The sequence below is a fragment of the Procambarus clarkii genome, chromosome 56 (genome assembly GCF_040958095.1).
Source record: "Procambarus clarkii isolate CNS0578487 chromosome 56, FALCON_Pclarkii_2.0, whole genome shotgun sequence".
Lineage (NCBI taxonomy): Eukaryota > Metazoa > Arthropoda > Malacostraca > Decapoda > Cambaridae > Procambarus > Procambarus clarkii.
The window spans coordinates 28,024,545-28,036,916 of record NC_091205.1 but is presented as its reverse complement, the minus strand read 5'-3'; the positions used below and the strand labels follow the sequence as shown (position 1 = coordinate 28,036,916).

General features: G+C 40.0%; 1 long non-coding RNA gene across 2 annotated transcripts; it reads right to left on the bottom strand.

The window, feature by feature from the left end:
* Window positions 1-1,096: 1,096 nt before the first annotated feature.
* Window positions 1,097-10,465, bottom strand: LOC138353149 (uncharacterized). Of its 2 annotated transcripts, none has more exons than XR_011223086.1 (4): window positions 10,426-10,465; window positions 10,007-10,151; window positions 9,509-9,597; window positions 1,097-2,391 (listed from the first exon to the last, which is right to left on the bottom strand). It is a non-coding gene; the product is annotated as an uncharacterized lncRNA (long non-coding RNA). The 2 variants fall into 2 exon arrangements; XR_011223087.1 differs by lacking the exon at window positions 10,426-10,465 and adding an exon at window positions 10,258-10,419.
* Between the last annotated feature and the right edge of the window lie 1,907 nt (window positions 10,466-12,372).

Genomic DNA, 12,372 nt, shown 5'->3' with positions numbered 1-12,372 from the left:
AATATTGAAGATTATTCTTCAATATTGAAGAATAATCTTCAATATTGAAGAATAATCTTCAATATTGAAGAATAATCTTCAATATTGAAGAATATTCTTTATTTTTAAAATTAAAGAATATTCTTCAATATTGAAGATTATTCTTCAATATTGAAGAATATTCTTCAATATTGAAGAATATTCTTCAATATTGAAGAATATTCTTCAATATTGAAGAATATTCTTCAATATTGAAGAATAATCTTTATTCTTCAATATTGAAGAATATTCTTAAATATTGAAGATTATTCTTCAATATTGAAGATTATTCTTCAATATTGAAGATTATTCTTCAATATTGAAGATTATTCTTCAATATTGAAGAATATTCTTCAATATTGAAGAATATTCTTCAATATTGAAGAATATTCTTCAATATTGAAGAATATTCTTCAATATTGAAGAATATTCTTCAATATTGAAGAATAATCTTTATTCTTCAATATTGAAGAATATTCTTCAATATTGAAGAATATTCTTCAATATTGAAGATTATTCTTCAATATAGAAGAATATTCTTCAATATTGAAGAATATTCTTCAATATTGAAGAATATTCTTCTATATTGAAGAATATTCTTCTATATTGAAGAATATTCTTCTATATTGAAGAATAATCTTTATTCTTCAATATTGAAGAATAATCTTCAATATTGAAGAATATTCTTCAATATAGAAGAATATTCTTCAATATTGAAGAATAATCTTTATTCTTCAATATTGAAGAATATTCTTAAATATTGAAGATTATTCTTCAATATAGAAGAATATTCTTCAATATTGAAGAATATTCTCAAATATTGAAGATTATTCTTCAATATTGAAGAATATTCTCAAATATTGAAGATTATTCTTCAATATTGAAGATTAATATTTAATAAAGAATAATAATGTTTTTCAATTCTATTCTTCAATATTAATTCTTTTTGTATTTAATATATTCATCTTTCACACAACGTTCCATTTCCATCCAAGCAGGTTTATATATTATATACGTACATGTCACCTGTGATTAAAAACAATACAAAACACAAGAGGTTGTTAAAAACAAACAAACATTCAATAACTATTTTTATTGAGACAAGAAACATTACATCTGGAAGGGATACAGTAGTTTAGGGTATATCTACTCCCATCCACTTCAAGAACCTCAAGGGGGCGCACACATTCAGTGAGTACAAATCACAATACAACAATCCCATTTAACATTGCAGTTTAATATAGTAAGCACAGCATACAAATGTTACAATCTTGGAGCAAAATTCTTATAGCGCCTAGGTATACTGTATCATAATGATATCACACATCAAAACAATTGGAAGTGATAAACTACTTATTGCCTTATTTCTATCGTTATCAATAACTTGAATACATAATGTTCTTTGGATTGTCAAGTTAAAGTATGTTTATTGAGACAAGTTAACAACAAATCACGAGTAGCTTAGGGTATTTCTACCCATCCCCGGCGCACAATTTCACTGAGTACAAATACAACAATCCCATTCCACGTTAATATAGTACTATCTAAGAGTATATTCGTGTACATCCACCGCACTAAATTTAAACACATTAACGCTCCAAGATAATATTCTCACTCTACTTTCTTCCATGATTAATAATAAAACAAACTTTGCCCTGTCCGTCACATTCCGTGACATACGAGCTTTTCTCAGACAGACTCTCCCAACACAGTAACTATTGTGCAAGTGAGGAGAAAGCAAAAATGTTACAAACATCAAAGGTATTATATCTTTTCTATTGTATTTCTCTATACCGTTTTACTTTAACCTTTGTTTCAACATTTGTCACTACAGAAGGTTCAACGCTAACAATACTAGAAACTTCATTTTCTGAGGTTGGAACAAAACGTCCTCAGATTGGGAACTTATTGATTTTATAATGGTCAATAAATTATATATTAATAAATATTTCATTTATTATTATAGATTAATTAGTATAATGATTACCTATTTCATTCATTAACAATATTTGCTCATTACGATGAATGATAAATAATTATTGACTAGTGCATAACAAAGTATTATGGAATAATTTTAAGGATTAATCCTTAATTATAATGTATAAAGCAATTACATTTAATAACTACATCTATAGGTAGTAAATTAAAGTTTCATTACACTAATTACAATTCATGGGAATAGTTCGTAGCTATCTCCAGGCTTATCACTTTCGGGGTTCCGCCGGAGACCCGACAACCCCGAAGAGCGAACGCGGCCGCTGCCCGCTGTAACAAGGGATGTGTCCACCTCATGGGTGCAGTAGTCTGCCCTCGGCCTCCATCCCTTTTCCTTGTTCATCAATGGTGTACCTTGTGCGCCTTCCGTAGTCGGTTCTGGAAGTATTAAGGCAGTAAGGGGGGGGGGGCAGAAACGGGCATGCAGTATAAACGTGACGGGCAAGGAACATACCCCTTAAGGGTACTGCTGGAATTACTGTCTAAGAGGAGGGGCACATTTCCTGAAGCGAACTGGGCAAGTGTCATTAATGGATAAACCCAGCCTCATACCCTGTGCGAAAACTCTGAAAAGGAACACTGGCACAGGGGAAAAGGAAGAGAAAAAGATCTTCCAGGAAACTAGTCTGTAGCGAAGTAAGGTAACTAACAACCCGAGCAGAACTTTTGCAGGAAAAACCCAGACAAATAAAAAAAGGTTGGGGAGGGGGGGGGGAACAGTTACCGTATCTGGGTCAAGCGCAGAACTTAATCCTGGGGGAGGGATCTACCAAGCAATATTTCATTTATAAATAATCAATAAGAATAATATAAAACAGCCCATTATTCAATATTTATATGACCACTATCTATATAATATCCTAATATATAAATACAACCATATATTAAATATAAGAAAAAGCTCTTAAGGCGCAACTGCAACATGATTCCATCCAGAGTGACTAATTATAAGGATGGTAACCGAGTCCGTTACAGTGATCTCCACTGTATGTTGCCCTCCGAAAGCATGTTACACCTGAATACTTAGCCTAAGAAACTGCCTTAAGAGGCGTAAATGAGTTTACTCTAAGTGTCCATGACCATTCTGCGAGCAGCAGTACCCCAAGAACTAAGATCTGGGGATCTGAGGCAAAGAGAAATGCACACCAGGAAGGCTAGGGGTCCGTAAATGTATAATAATTCTTGTAATTAAGATAGTAAAATAACAGAAATAAGGACGAAAATAGTAAACCAACTCCCAGACTCATAATAAATTAATACGAACAAGATGGGAATAATAAAATGAATGACAGTACTATAAATTACTGTAGCAACTAATGAATATATACACACACATTTATATATTTACATATATACACATACATTCAAAAGCAATAAATACTACCTTACAATTATAACGAAGTTTTCACCAACAAAATGTAAAAGAGAGATAACCACTACAAGGATGGGGAAAAGCACAAAATAATCCTTCCAAACTACTAGGTCGCAGGACCATTACCCCGCTAACAGAGCGGGCCCGGGGCGGACCTAATATTAAAGAACTTAAATAAGTAGTACTATGATACAGTAGGAACTGTATAATTAGATAAATAACTCAATGTCCCACACTGGGGAGGAGGAAGTAAGCAGGGAAACCCTAACCTTAACAAACCAACGATAACGTACCATGCACAACACGAACACTAGTGGTCAACAAGGGAAAAATAAGGACTTAACAAACAACACTTGCCAAATGTATACTGTAAAATCATCCCTCTGAACATCAGCTGGAACACCTGCAGCTGGACATTGCCAACTGGTACATCAACATCTGCAAAACATACATAAATACTGGCAACTGCCCACCAGGGAAACTTCGGTTATAAGTAGAAGTCCAACTGCAAGACAATTACAGACCATATAGAACCTGCGAGCCAACAAGGGAATGGAGAGTATCTTCGGCCGCTGCCGAAAATATAAAATTAGCGGCAACGGGCCAAGGGGGAAACTGCAGCAGTAAGGGAAGTGCGACTCAAAAACATATTCAACCATTATTTTGGCCATGATCTAACTCTTTAGAGAAAACGGGATTAATGCATGAGCCTTAAAAAATTACAATCAAATACAATAAACTGAAACGAGTGCTAATAGGCACAACGTCGGCTGGAACGCTTCTGCTGGAACTTCGGGGGCTGGCGCGTCGCCAGCTCGACCCTTGGGAGCTGGAACGCAGTACGATGGGCATTATCAGTTGGGACCGCTTCAACTGGAACATCAGGAACAACTTCAGCCGTAGCATGGGAGCTGGTCCAACAACCGCTGAAACGCCACCAGCTCGACCATGTTCCACCTGAACAGCAGCAAGCTGGGACAGCAACGGCTGTACCCACAGCAGCTACAACACCGACTGCCGGGAATGTCAGCAGCCGGAACACCAACACCTGCACCAGCTGGACACCAAAATTGAGCAACAACGTAGGAAGAGTGGCGGCTCGGACGCTAGGGCAGACGGCTGGACCAGCTGCAACAGACCCAACCGAGCATCGGCCGCTAGAACACACAGACACGTCGCAGGAAGAACATCGGCCGGACATCCACCCCTGAACGAAGGCACCTAAGAAGTCGGTGGCTGTGAAAACCTTCCGGCCTACACCGGGCACACAAAATGTCTGGATAAACCAGCGGCCTGGGAGGCTGCACATTCTTTCGGGCTACACCGGCCATACAAAACCACTGGTACTGGTAAACGAAACGGGTACTGTCTACCTGTCAGTACTTAATAACTTAATGACAAAATCAAGAAAACAAGTATAAAGGTAAAACGGTAAGTAAAATGACATGCACTTAAGCAATGCATAACTAACAAATTGCTGAAGGAACTAATCATAATACGAGTCCAAGATAAACTTAAAGGGAGAGGCGTGAGGCCCGAAGACAGCGTCTACGACATCCTAGCTGACTTTACATAATAACTTAAAGGCAAAGCAGAAGTTAAACAAATGTAAAACCAGCAAAAAAACATGCAGCTTGACACTGCATAACATTAATAAATTAAGGAAACTTATGCAAAATACAAGTCCATGAAAACTTAAAGCTAGGGGCCGGAGGCCTGTGACACAGCAGCTAGCCTAACCTAGCTGACTGTACCTAATGACTTAAAAGCGATAAGCAAAATGATAAACAAACATAATTGTAAACCAGTAATAAATAAATACACATGCAGCAAGACGCTGCATAATTTGCGGGAATAGTTAGCTGATGTAACTAAACGTAAATGCAGGGCCAGTAATCGTAAAGCAAGAGGCAAGGGGGGTGGGGGGCCGTACTCCGCGCCTATCACAGCCTAGCTGAGTTACTTGATAACTTCATGCCAAACAATAGTTAAACAATCACAATTGCAAAACCAGTAAGAGTAAATAACGTGCAGCTTGACCCGCATCAATTGCAGTAATAAATTGAGGTAAATTAATGGTACGCAATACCAAGATAATCTTAAAGTCAAAGGCATGAGGCTTTTAACTCGGGAACTAGCACAACCTAGGTTACTTTACTTAATAAATCATTCAATACAATAACCCAGAGTTTTCGGAAGTTAATAAAACATGCACGGGGCAATGCATAATTTTTATTAATAAAAGGCAGAGAACTAAGTAATTATCAAAAGAAGGCACCAAACCGGGAAGGCTATGTAGCACCATCAAATGCGCAAAATAATCAGAGGGCGCTAAATATCACCAAGGACGCCAATACGAGAACAAAAACGAATAAGGCGAACGATATCAAAAGTATCAGTCACCAAGAATTCTATTCAGGGACAGGTGACCGCGAGGGGCGGTCGGAAAGCAAGACACACGCTCGTCCTGGAACTCAGGACATTCAAGAAGGACATGCCCGACCGTAAGAGGGACAATGCAACTACGACAATAACGAGCACGGCGGCGCTCCATCAAGTCACCATGGGTTAAGCTAGTATGGCCAATACAAAACCTCGCAACAGCTGTTTCCCATCGAAAATTACGGTGGTAGCAGGACGGCCACGAACAAACAACATTTAACACTACGTACTTTATTAACACTAACAGACGATTACCAAGCCACGCCAACGGGTAAGGACGGAGGAATGGATAACCCACTAAAACTCGGAATATGGAATACCTTGACGACAGATGAGAAGAGCGGACAGCTTCCTTGGCGGAACCATCCGCACGCTCATTTAAAGACACCAATATAGCTGGGAACCAAACAAAAATCAACCGACTTCAAATTACTGTGAACGAGAAACACCAAATGCTGGATCTCGAAAACTACTGGATGAGCCGGATTAAAGGACCCGAGAGCCATCAGGGCACTACGAGAGTCAACAACAACTACAAAGGAAGACTTGACAACGAGAAACCATACACAATACCATACAGCTCTGCTGTAAAGATGATACTCTCCGCAGGTAAACGACACATAAGTGCGATCAGGAAAAACATTAACAAACACCCTCCGCAGACTTAGACCCATCGGTGAAGACACACACGGAGCGGGAGTGAGAAGAAAACTGCTCAAGGAAAACACGTTTTAGAACCGTAGGTGGGGTAAAACCTTTAGTGATGGTGGTCAAGGATGCACAAAACCGTTGAAGAGGCACTCTCAACAGGGGCAAAGAAGGAACAACACCAGGAGAAACATTAGAAATACGAACGGAAAGAATCCTCTACGCGATATAACCGGACATAAAAAGGGAGGTGGTGAAGGAGGTGGCAACACCAACCGCACGAGGGGTTAAACTTAAAGCACCACAGGCGAGAGGAACGATGTTGTAACGATCGCGCAACAGCCAACAGTAGCCATCACGCCGGTCCTGGAGACACGAAGCCAGTCTCAACATACAACCTAAGGACGGGAGTCCAACGAAAGGCACCACAACTGAGGCGCAACCCAGTATGGTGCAAACCATCAAGACGGCGAAAAGTAGGGCAACCATAATCGAGCTTACACAGGACGACAAGAATGTAAAGCAAGGAGTGCACGCCTATCTGCCCCAAAAAAACTATGGTACAAGACACCCAAAGCAGGGTAAGGGCCTTAAAGCACTCAACACGGAGGTAAGAGATATGGGGAGACCAACACAAACGAGTGTCAAGCAATAACCCCAAAACATTCCCGGATTCTTGGTATTCAAGGGGATGACCAAAAAGTGACAAAAGGGACGAAGAACGACCCGTTTCAGCGTAAAACTCATGGCACAACTCTTACAAGTAGACAACTTCAAGCCATGATCGGTGGGCCAACACCACACGGCATCAATTGCAACTTGAAGCCGGCGCTGAAGGAGAGGCGATTCATCACCCTCACAGCAAAGGGTAAGATCATCGACACAGAGCAGAGAAGACACCGGAACGAACAGAGCAAACAACACCATTGAGGGTAACCAGAACAAGAGTAGTGCTCAGAACCATGCCCTCGGGCACACCTTCGTATTGCTGAAAAGAGGCATAGAGCGCGGTACCAAGGCGCATCCGAAAGGAATGACGAGACAGGAACCTGCGGAAAAAGAGGGAGATTACCACGAAGGCCAAAAGAATGAAGCTGGGACAGATTATGATATCGCAAAGTGGTGTCGTAAGCCTTTTCCACGTCAAAAAGGACGGCAACAACGGAGGTCTTCGCAGCAAAAGCAGTAAGAATATAGACCTCAAAGTTCACCAGGACATCTGTCGTGCTGCGGCACTTGCGGAAACAAATTTCAGAAGGGGAGAGCAGCTGATGGTGTTCCACGAACCACATCAGACGAACATGAACCATACGTTCAAAGAATTTGCAGACAACTTGTGAGAGCAATAGGGCGAAAGTCCTTAGGGGAAGTACCCACACACCCTGGTTTCCAAACAGGGAGGACAACGCCATCGAGCCAGTCCTCAGGGACTGACGACGACTCCCAGATCCCATTACACAGACTTGGTAAATACCGAGACGTGCACGGAGGGAGATGCCGAAGCATCTTATTGAATACCATTGCAGCCCGCCGCCGTAGAACCGCAGAGGGCCAGGCCACAACGAAGTTCAGAGAGAACGGATCATTATAGTGAAGCTGAAGACGAGTGCAGAAATCTAAAGGACGAGACTCAAGGACAGGTTTACGAAGAACGAAAGATTGGGGGAAGATGAACACCAGAGCTAACAAGAAAAGTGCGAACAAAATTCAGAAGCGACCTGCAACGGGTCCGCCACAACAGTACCACCGAGGTGAAGGACCGGTGAAACATCAGCAACGAACTTGCCCGCTAGCTTCCGGATACGCATCCAGATCTGGGACACAGGAGTTTCCGATGTATTTGTTGACACACAAGATACCCAACATTCACGTTTAGCCGTACGGGCCACCGCACTCTCTTTCCGAAACGGAAGATTCGCCAGTCTGCCGACGGCGGTGCCTCTTCCAGGAAGCACGCTTACAGCCCGAGCACAATCCGCATTCCACCAGGGAACGCACTTCCGCGGACCCACACAGGAAGAGCGAGGAATAGAGCGGAGGGCAGCGTTGAACACTCGTGAAAAACTAGGACAGCACGAGGGAGAGGTCAGAGAGAGCAGCACTGAGGGTAAATGCGTTAAGTCCACCTTAGCAAACTGCCACCTAGGGAAGGAAAGAGAAGGGAGAAGAGAAAAAGGAACCAAAGATGGGGAAATGATCACTGCCATGGAGGTCATCAAGAATCTGCCACGTGAAATCTAAGTAAAGAGAAGAAAACAACAAACATCAAGGCAGGGAAGGGTAAGAGTCCCAGAGTCCAAGGCCTCACCAAAATTCAGGAGACAGGGAAGAACAGAGGATAAAGGGCTCAACAAGGCGACCTCGGGTATTCGTCATATCACCCCCAAAACACAATCACGACAATTTAAATCACCAAGCAGGAGCACAGGCTCCGGCAAGGAGTCCACGTGGTGTTTCAAATCAGGAACAGAAAGCGACACACTCGGTACAGTTTGTTCCATTTATGCCCCCATATTTCGTTAGAAATATGTAACAAATGCAAGCAAATCCCGTCCACCACGCCCTATTGTCATCACGTAAATGTACTTACCTGGACCTACAGTGGCTGCCGCTTCAATATACACCACTGCGTCAAGCCCGGTACACTTGCCTTACTGCCAACGTTATTAACTACTTGCTTTAACACTTACGACGTTATTAGGCTTTCGCGGTATTTTATATGCATACTCATCCCCTCTATTCAATTTAACATTGTTGCTATTGGGAAACGATATTACTTTGTTATTGCAACTAAATTAACATGATCTTTGTAAATGATTATATCCAAAACTACCACCAATACTAACGATTTTATTTCAACTTCAATAAATATTTCACAGCGTGAACAGTAATTCTTGCCAAACTAGCTTCCTGTCACATTCAAATTCCACAATTAACTTATGTCACAAAAGAAACTCTCACCTTTACACTGTAGTAAAGTGGCGAAACCTACAACCTATCCCCACGAAAATTCTACAATACCCAGACACATACTGCCAAGTGTTCACGAATAATGAAGTTGAAGCGTCTCACTGTTCAACTTCCAGACAGCCCAGGGGTCCTGGCAATCAGTCCGGTATTACCTGCAACAAGCCAACAGTTAACCTGATGCTACAATATAAATTATTCAATCATGCTTATACCAGACCTTTAATTGCAACCTGCACCTACTGAAAGTTAATTTGATGTAGCTGCTCATTTCGAATGCATATTTTAAAGCCATACATACAACCTGGATAGTAAACAGCTTTTGCAGCTGTTACTTAGGCTGGTCAGAGGGTGTAAACGCACAATACTATTAAGAAATATGTAGTGAGACTGAAGCTATGTGGTCGTCCAGTTTTAAATTTAAAAGACTAACACTATTTAAAGGCTTGGTGCGGTATCAAAATATTAACATGCCTCTAACTAGGTATTCAATAACTGCTTTAAACTCATATCTGCTAACTCAAGTAGCACATCTAGCCAAACCTCGACATCTGCAACCACCACCTGCTCGGCATCGTCTAAGACTTGATTCATCGGTCCACCACTGCTCCCATCACAACGGTAGTCTCCTCCACATTCCTACATCACCAGTAGGCTCCTTTCAAGCGATGCCTCTTCTTCCAACCATTACCTCATTCACTTAATAGCCCTGAAAATAATAACAGTACAATTAAATACATATTTATACATTTTTTTAGTACTGATTAGGGATCAGGACTAAAAATATCTGCCTATATATATGTATATATATACACCCTCCCCCAAGAGGGTATATACGGCAGCTGTAAAATATATATTTTTGACCCTATGTATTGGCGTTTTGAGGGTGTACAATATGAGTAAGCTAGGGGATCTGTAAGCCCTAGCGACCCCAAAGGGTAACGGGGTACCAGCTCAGAGTAACATCACGCCCTAACACTAACTTGTACACCACAACTATGCCAATACTGGGGCCAAAATAACGTTCCGTCGAGCCTCACCCACCAAGTCGACTCAACAGCCAATTACGTTTCGATTTTTCACTTGACGTCATATTCTCGCAACCTCTACTGTCATTGGTCGGCTCCACCTAATTGGATAATCTAGTAATTCATGACAATTATGTATGAAAACTAAAGTATATATACCCAATGTATGAGAAACATACATATACCATATGTATGAGAAACAATGTTTGACTTTACACTCACAAATTATTACTTTTGATTACTTATTATTATTATAATGAATAAATAATAGGATTACTTATTTAAGCTGTAAGTACAGTACCGTACAGGGCATTCCACTACACTACTGTTGCCTACACAAAACTACACTACCGTACAATACAGTATGGTACTGTACAATATCGTACACAATAAAACAGTATAATGCAGCGCAGTACTGTATAATACATTACGGTACAGTCCACTACAATGCACTACAGAGCAGTACAGTACACTATAGGACACAAAAGTACACTACCGTACACTCACAGTTCCTTACTTGCCTTTCAAATGTACCAACGGCATCACCAGTACAATTTTGTTCTACTTAAATAACTGTTTCTTCAATGTAACAATGGGGAGAGAAGAGATTGGTGCAATGCCGGTCTATGGCAACTGACGCTAGTATCATTAACCACCATTATTATTGGATTATTACCTTTCCAACCCTTCATTTTCTCTATAAACAACACCAATGTATATTTATATACGTCATTTAAGCCATACATGCACACTGCAACTAGTAATAACGATTATTTAACATGCAATCAATTAGTGTTTTTACACATTATGCAAAGTCATCACTCATTTGCATTTATAAAGATCTTGTGCGTTACAGTTTTGATCATTTGAACTCTTCTCAATTGTTTTTAGAGAATGGCGCTATATTATGCTTTGTTCAGCTAAGCTAACAAGCTACACTGCACTAGGCTACGGTAAGATAGGTAAGGTAAGGTTAGATACAGTACCGTCATATATAGGGTACAATACAGGGTACAGGGCACGCTACAATACAGTACAGAACATTATAGTACACTACCCTACAATACAGTACCGTTCAGTAGAGTCTAGTACAATACAGTATAGGACAGTGCAGTAGAGGCTACAGTACAGGGTGCAGTACATTACACAACAGTATAGTACAGCATAGTGCAGACCAGTACAGTACAATACATTAAAGTGAAGTACAATACAATGCACTGTACTGTATTGTACATACAAGTACCGTGGATGATTTTTCTACTACAAATTCCCCTATACATCCTACTAAAAATTCCCAAACAAATCCCCCTAAAAATACTATTAGAAATTACCCGAGAAATCACCATAACAAAATCCTACTAGGATTCCCCTAAAAATTCTACTAAAAAATCACCTATAAATGTTACTACAATTCCTACTATAAATCCTACAAGTAATCCTACTACGAAACCCCTACAAATTCAACTAAAAATCATCTACAAATTGTACTTGAATTCCTACTACAAATCTCTGTAAATCATACTAGCAATCCGACTACAATTCATACTAGACAAACTATTAGGAATCATACTACAAATCATACTAGGAATCTCACTAAAAATACAACTAGGATTCCCTTAAACATTCTACTAGAAATTACCTACAATACTATGACAATTCCTACTATTTTCTTCAGTATTTCATATTATTCTTCACTCTATATAAATGGAAATGTTAGTTTGTGCATAACAGGTATTCAACTTAACTTCTTTACCGATTGCCTTAATTTTTGAAACACAACTTTGCCTTCCAATAGACGCGTATTTTTTATATACCTACTATATAGATGCCACACCTGTGACAGGTAAAAGTATGCTTTTCTTCAAACCACCATCTGTTCCATGTCAAAGCAATACATGTTAT